We start from the raw sequence: 8422 nt of genomic DNA, 5'->3' as shown, positions 1-8422 counted from the left end.
TCATCAAAGGTTTATCCTATTATAATTGTCAACATAGTTATCATAACAATCTTCATGTTAATATAATTGATAGTAACGACACGAGAATATAAATATGCCAATTGTCGGGTTATATCAAACAGTTTCCTTTATATCATACCCATGCATTTGCAAGAATCACTTTAGTGCTTTACGACATTGTAATAACGAACATATTCAATAACAAGAATAACAACATTTGTTTATTATCATGTTATAGGTTTTAGGTTCGATGAAATAAGTTAATACAATGAAGGCAATAAGTATAACTATAGGCACTGAGACTCACATAAAGGACCTTAGGACTTAGATGACATCCTACATGTGGGAACATTTAGACATAACCATTACTACCGTTCCTGTGTAAAATATTTAACATCATTATAGTAAATATTCCTATGAGTACATTAGGACATTTAACGCCACCAAATTTACCAAGATATGATAATATGGTTTTATGTTTATGTATACCCGACCACTATACGAATATGATGAACAACAGAGGTATTACAACATGCCACAAAATATGCAAACAACTGGACTCGTACAAACATTTCACCCTCGATTAAGAATCAAATTAAGCTATCCAATTTTACTCATGCTGTCATGCCAACAATGTTATCAACTAAGTTTTAATTGTATCACTTGTTAAGATATATAACTACTGAACATGCGTGCTACTATCATCATGTAAAACATTATAATTTCACTTTACTAAGGCTCATTAATTAATCAAACAACTGTATGAAAACTTAACATAGAACGTACATTTTACAGGTCATGATTCACGTTGTAACTTTCAAAATCACGAATAAACAGCCGTCCAACAAAAACTTGAGTTACATTACTTTTCATAACATACAGAGAGTTAATAGTTCGTGATAAAAAGAAGGAGGTCGAAAGTTCAAGAATTCAATTTCTAAAGAATTTTACAACTCAGTTGGTCCAAACAAGTATGTGACAGCAATTGGTCCGAAACTTGGGTCAGTTTGCAAAGCTTACCATTTAATATAGAGACATCAAGATTTTGCGTGGCTTATCAATTTGAAAACGTGTGCGAAACCTCTAGTCAATGGAGTTGGAATTATGCAAAAATCATTTACACAAATTAAATGAGGATTTTTACAAAAACGTTGGTCAAAACATCACTGCACAGGAACTTCCCGACCACAGCCCACTAAAACATTTATTACTCTTAATCCGTATACCCTATAAGCATGAAACCAACGCCAAAAGAACACTAACTCACGAGGCTATTTCTCATAAAATTTTTCATCCGTAGAAAATTAACAGGAAGGAAATGACAGCAAGATCAATTACAGAGTAAAATCAAACAAAACGGATTTCAACACTAAATCATTCATTTTCCATGTTCCAAGCTCTTACAACCATACTATCGATACTAACTCATCCTAACTTAAATCTCACGCTTTTGTATTTACGTAAACATCTATCCCATAGAAGTCCCTTCGCCTCCCGACCTACCCCTTACATCTAATCTCGATTGCTACGACTAGAAACAAGCAATTCAATGGTGTCTCTCATTACTATCACGATACTATACTAGCATGGCTTTGGGATCACATAACCACATATTACCAGACATAATAGCACCATCAACACGTCATTCACATCCATCCAGATAAATATCATAAATTCGCAATTATTCTCATGCTCACGATTACCACAATCCAACGCTTCATTGATTATCCATCCAGATAAATATCATAATTTCAGCACTAGGTCTCAATGTATACATCAACTCGCTTATATCCAAGGTTTTCCTTCTAACTACCCCATTCACTCGTTTTCTATTGGGTTGCCTGGTTCAAAACTGAGAGGGCAAAAGAGCACGCATTAAGGGCGCCTTCTTAACCGCACTGTGAGCTCCTAACAGTTTATTCCCAGGGGTTCATTTTATTCAGACACATCCTACGTTCATTGGGTTCATTGGTTTAGGCCTGAGGATCGTTCGCTCTGATACCACTTTGTAACACCCCCATTTATTTAAGGGCCTGAACTAGATCTCCTCAGATAAATGACGGTGTTACCATCTCGGTTCCCCGAGGTAGTGAATAACAAATTAAACTCCAAGGCAATTTATATAATATTTTAACTTAATTATTACAAAATTCTCCTTTTAAATTAAATTACAAAAACTGACGTAAATAAAAGTGAAGTCTTCTAGATGATGATCTAGCTACTAGGTCGTCTGATCCAGTGTCTCACGCCCATCAAGCTCCCGTCCTATCTCTTAAACCTGTCAAGTCTGCTCCCCATAAAACGGTTCATCACAGGTGTTCACGAATACACAGGGTCAACCACGAGGTTGAGTAGGGAAAACAAGAAAAACGATAAATATGATATGCATGATACTCCGTCACCTCCATCTCCATCTCAACTCATCACACACAACCCCGCACGCCCACCATACCAATCCCCGGTAGACTATATATATCGACCGTAGTCGATCTGCCCGCTCGCAGCGGAGGACACCAGGGCAAGTCTGCAGAACCCACTGGGCCTTATCACAACATCACATCATATCTCATCATCGTCACCACCACACCATCCTCCAACTCCAATGCATATGCAATGCTCAATGATAATCAATGCAACATGATATGTATATCAATGAATGAAATCATGCCAGCTATCAAAATAACGAAATAACATAATCAACACGAAACAGTTCGATCAACCACACTCCAGTGTATGAATCATAGCATAAATTACAACCACGCACAAGTCATCGATCACAGCTCGGTCACATGTACACAACAACTCAACACAATTTAACAACACCGGTAAGTCAAGTGTATTTCCCTACCTCAGATCTGCAGTCAAATAGTCGGGTGCTCAGTGATAATCCACAATAATTCGCCCTCTGAAAGATAATGAAATGATAACCAATTACTTAACTATTCCCGTTCCCAAAATAGAAATTACTAAAAATAGAAACTTTCCCGATATAGAAACTTTTCTCTTTTAACAAACCCGACTCAAAATCCATTTCTAATTATATTAACTAATTCGGAAATTACATTAATTAATTATTTAGAAGACTCGGGAATTAACTAATTAATTTAAAATACGACCCGATACGAAATATAACAATTAAATCAATAAAAACCGTTTCGAACCACCAAAACAGCCCGTACCCCTTCGCACTCATCCACGCACCACCACAGGCCACCGTGAGGCCGTGTCAACCACCAGCCCCAACACCCACTTCAACCCCACCACCAACAACCACCACCAGCCTGGTCGACTGCCGCCGGCGAGTCGAACCAGGGCTGGCAACTGGCGTGGTTCACCGTGCATCATCACCAAACCCCCCTGTTTCTCTCCTTTCCTCCACCGCAACCAACACCATATCCCTGCCCAACTACCACCGTGCTGCTCGCCGTCAGCCCACGATCCCAGACACCGTGGCACCACCACTTCGACCTCCCCCGAGTCCACGGTGGTGCCACCCCAAACCTAGCCACTCTAAACTCCCCTGAAAACCGCATCTGAAACCCGTTGCTGCACCCCCTGTCGCTGCCACCTCTCACCGCCACTAGCACCACCTAAAACCACCCTAACAACCACCACGTTATTCGTCTCCCACCAGACTACTTCTATCCCCCATCAACCACCACCATAAACGCATCTAATAGACACAAAACCACAACCAACAACTCGACAAAAAGATGAAAAACAAAGGAGGAGCTTACCTTTCCGCCACCACAACAGCCACCACGGCCACCCACTGTCGTTGATAAACACCCTAATGCCTTCCTTGCTGTGCCGACAACCACCCACTGCCACTCTCTCTCTCTCTCTATGCGGAAATCTGGTGTTTTGGTGTTGGTGAAGGAGGGAGGCGGGTTGAGGTGTTGCTAGGGTAAAATTAGGTTAAAACTTAGGTTAGAGAAAGATGTTGGGTGTTGGGTTAATTGGGTTAAACATGATATTGGGTAAACCCAAATGGGTCGAGGGTAAATGGTTTAGCTCACGTCTCGAATACCATATAAACCCGTCTCAAATAACTTATGCAACAACTCGCTTTTACGATATCAACACGACTAAACAATTAACTCGACTCAACTATTACCCCGACATAATTAGTAAAATAATATATATAATAATTATATATAATAATATCCGTTTAGTTAATTATATTTTATAAAATACGGGGTATTACACTAATAGAGCGCGACTAGCATGATAGTTCTCAAATTTCCTTCCGGAAATCGCCTCCCAAAGAGGAGCGGGGTCATACTTGCCAACATGCTTGAAATAACTAGGTGAATCAATAAGACCCAAAGCTTTACTCATTTCCTCAAAGGAGATGCGCCTACTCATATTAGCTAGGCGGAACTCGATGCTTTCCATGGTCTCAACCTTTGTAACTTTCAAAGAACTCAAGAATTCTAAGGTAAGGGAGGGGTATGTAAATTCTTTTGTTGTAAACAATTTGCCCAACCCCATGGCTTCAAAGAAGGATCTAGTTTGCTCAAGGACACCCAACTTATCTAAGGCATCTTCACAAATAAACTTGGTGGATAGAAAGGATTTTCTATCATACTTGGTAAAAGTTTCCCTATGGGAGTTAGAGATGAAAATTACCTCCGGATAGTTCGAAAGTTGAGAAATTTCCGGAGTAGTAGAAGTTGTTGCTTCCAAAGGAGGTTGTTGTTGTTGCACTTCCAAGTTTGAACTAGCTACCACCATAGCCAATGAGGCTTTCTTTGCTTGAAGTCTCTTTTGCCTTGTTGAGAGTGCCTTTGCCTTTGGCGCCTTTGTTGCTCCTTTGTCCTTGCCATTGATGCTTGAACCAAGAAAAGAGTGAAAATATTCAATTTCAAGTGTACCCAAATCGATTTTAAGATGAAAGGCCTTGCCTTTATAAATTCAAAAATCGACTCAAAGGTTGAAGATTTTAGTGCTTGGTTTGATTTTTGTTGAAAGAGGAGTGATTAATTTTTGTTGAAAGGATGTTTTGATTTAATTTTGATGAATGTGGTTGAGGAAATCTTCTTTTTGTGATGGAGATGATGAGGGTTTTGAGTTTTGGGGTTTATGGGTAGTGTTTTGATTGAAGGAATGAAGAAAGGAATGTGGGAGGGGGTTTATAAAAGACCCGAAAATTTTGAAATGCAGGGGGAAGACGGGCGGCTTTCCTTCGGGACGCCCGAATTCTGTCTGTTTTGGGCTTCAGGATTCTCGCCTAAAGACGGGCGTCTTTGAGCAAAGACGCTCGGATTGTTCAGCTGCGGGACGGGCGTCTTTCAGTGAAGACGGGCGGATTCCTTTCCAGGGAATTTTCTTCTTTTTCTCAGCCAAAAAGACGGGCGTCTTTTCTTGCAGGACGGGCGTCTTTTCTTGCAGGACGGGCGTCTTTCTGAGGACGGGCGGATTCTTTTGCAGGACGCTCGGATTTGCTAACAGTCCCAAAATTTTAAAAATTCAGCTCAGAGGACGGGCGTTTTGTGACAAATACGCCCGGGTTGCCTGAAGACGGGCGGATTCTCTTGAAAACGCTCGGATTCTGCCCCTTTTACCCGGATTCATGTCCATCCGTGTACTTGCATATCCCGTGTCATTTTTTCATTCTTCAAGATCTCGTGTTCTTCATTGTGGGGGCACTACTAAGGCATGGATAGCCTAGGAAATTGCTACACCCACACTAAGCTAAAGCACTACACATAATTGAAATCATTAGTCCCTCCCTCACTTCTCTCAAAAATGTTAATTATCTTGATCAAGGCATAAAAATCCAAAAATGACAAAAATGCAATATGAGAATTAAAATGCGAGTTAGGGAGTTAGAAATATTTACAAATGGTGGTTTAGGGAGGACTCCACCAAACTCTCGTCCTTAGTGAGATGTCATGGGGGCATGTCCAAGGTGTTGTTGATGTTGCTCAACACCTTGAAAAAGTAATCAAAAGCTTGTTCATTGTCATGATAAAGATCTTCAATAGATCTTTGCCCTTGTTGTCGGTCTTGATCGATAGCATTACCAATATAGGGATTGAAAATCCCTTCAAATTCATCGTCCCAAAGACCACAAACTTCATCTACTTGATCACTAAAGATCTCTTGAGTTGATAGAGACAACTCTCCCATTTTCTTGTCTTAGCCAATGAGGCCATCTTCTTCATTGCTTGACTTTGGTGAGCTTTTCAAGCTCTCTTTGTTACAATTCACTTGCTCTTTGAATGGAGCATCTTCAATTTTCTTCTTCCATTTGAGTTCCGACTTCTTCCTATCATCCTTCCGGCTATAATGATCAATCATAAAACATGGTTCATGCAAACGGGGAGCTCTCATGGTCTTGTCAAGATTGAAAGTTATACTCTCATCTCCCACTTCTAGAGTGAGCTCTCCATGTTTTACATCAATCACCGCACCCGCGGTGTGTAAGAAAGGTCTTCCTAGAATGATTGGAATGTTGGAATCTTCTTCCATATCAACAATGACAAAGTCCACCGGGCTGAAAAATTTCCCAATTCGTACGGGAACATCTTCCCATATCCCTAATGGTGTCTTCGTCGATCTATCGGCCATTTGGAGTGTGATATTAGTGCATTTAAGCTCTCCCATCCCCAACCTTTTACTTACCGAGTACGGCATAACACTCACACTTGCCCCTAGATCACATAAGGCTTTGTTGATCGTGGTGTCGCCAACGGTACACGGTATTGAGAAGCTTCCCGGATCCTTGAGTTTTGGAGGTGAACTCCCTTGAAGTATTGCACTACTCACCTTAGTGAAGGGGATAGTCTCAAGCTTCCGGATCGACTTCTTCTTTGTGAGGATGTCTTTCATGTATTTCGTATAGGCCGGCACGTGATTGATTAATTCCGTGAAAGGAATTGAGACTTCCAAATTCTTCACAATTTCCATAAATTTTCCAAGTTGGTCATCAAATTTGGGCTTGGCTTGACGACATGGAAAAGGAAGTCTAATCACAATGGGCTCCTTCTCCTTGACCTTGTCTTCATTTTTCTTTGAAATTTCTTCTTTTGATGGTTCTCCATCCTTAGAGTTTTCACAGTTTCTTCTTTGTCACTAGCTTCCACAACTTCATCCTCAAATTGCTTCTTCGGTGCTTCATACCTTGTACCACTTCTCAAGTGCATGACACTAACCGTTTCATGTCTTGGGGGATTACTTTGAGGTGTTAATTGCCCCTTTTGTCTTTGTGAGCTTGAAGATGCTAGTTGAGTCAATTGGGTTTCCAACATTTTGGTGTGAGCTAGGATGTTGTTGATGGTGGTTTCCTTTGTTTGACTATCCTTTTGCATTTGAGTGAAAAACTCTTGTTGATTCTTTTGCATTTGAAGGACCGCTTTTTGAACATCAAAACCTTGGTCATTTTGTTGATTTTATGGATATTGATTTTGGTAACCTTGGTTTTGGTTGTAAAAGGGTGTTCCGATTTTGGTTTCTCATGGGAGGTGGGGTGTTTGTTGTTTGAGGGTTTTGAACATTTTGGCCTTCGTATGAGAGATTTGGATGGAATTTGGTGTTTTCATTGTAATATTTGGAATAAGGGGTACCACTCTTGTATGCTTGGAAAGCATTCACTTGTTCATTTGTTCCCCTACATTCACTTGGGTCATGTCCCAAAGTTCCAAAATTCTCACATATCCCACATGTGATTGATGAAGATTCCGTCATGGCATTAACATGATGCTTTGGTGATTTTGAGGCTTCTTCAAGTCTAGCCATAGCCTTTTCAAACTTCAAATTGATGGTATCAATGTGAGCATTAAGTTGAGCACCCAATTGAGTAACGGAGTCCACTTCATGCTTTCCTCCTCTAGTAGCCTTGCGAGGTCTACTATATTGTGAGTTATGGACCGCCATTTCCTCAATTTTGTTCCAATTTTGATTGTCATCAACTTCGGTGAACATTCCATTTGATCCCATGTTGAGAATGTTCCTTGAATCTTCATATAGACCGTTCCAAAATTCTGGTACCAAGAACCACTCGCTAAGTCCATGGTGAGGACATGAGCGACAAATTCCTTTGAACCGCTCCTAAGCTTCATACAAAGATTCTTCATCCCTTTGCTTAAAACCCGTAATTTGAGCTCTTAGCATGTTAGTCTTTTCCGGTGGATAGAACTTTTTGTAGAAAGCTAGAGCCAACTTTTTCCAAGAATCAATTCCGAGAGTAGCCTTATCAAGGCCTTTCAACCATTGTTTCGCGGTGCCAATTAGAGAAAAAGGAAATAAGACCCATCGAATTTGGTCTTGAGTTACACCGGTTTGAGAAATCGCATCACAATAGTCACAAAAGGTCTCCATATGAGAGTGAGGGTCTTCACTAGGCATCCTCCCAAATTGGCTTCTTTCGACTAATTGGATAAATGCGGATTTGGCAATAAAATTTCCGGTTAGATGT

The 8422-nt window shown here is 40.5% G+C and overlaps 1 non-coding gene across 1 annotated transcript; it reads left to right on the top strand.

Annotated features, from left to right (window-relative positions):
- Window positions 1-8011: 8011 nt before the first annotated feature.
- On the top strand, window positions 8012-8118 carry LOC141644581 (small nucleolar RNA R71). Its single transcript, XR_012544194.1, has one exon. It is a non-coding gene; the product is annotated as a small nucleolar RNA R71 (small nucleolar RNA).
- Window positions 8119-8422: the final 304 nt, after the last annotated feature.

The sequence above is a fragment of the Silene latifolia genome, chromosome 2, assembly GCF_048544455.1.
Source record: "Silene latifolia isolate original U9 population chromosome 2, ASM4854445v1, whole genome shotgun sequence".
Classification (NCBI taxonomy): Eukaryota; Viridiplantae; Streptophyta; class Magnoliopsida; order Caryophyllales; family Caryophyllaceae; genus Silene; species Silene latifolia.
Note: the sequence above shows the minus strand (reverse complement) of the source record. Positions and strands in the feature narration are given on the sequence as shown.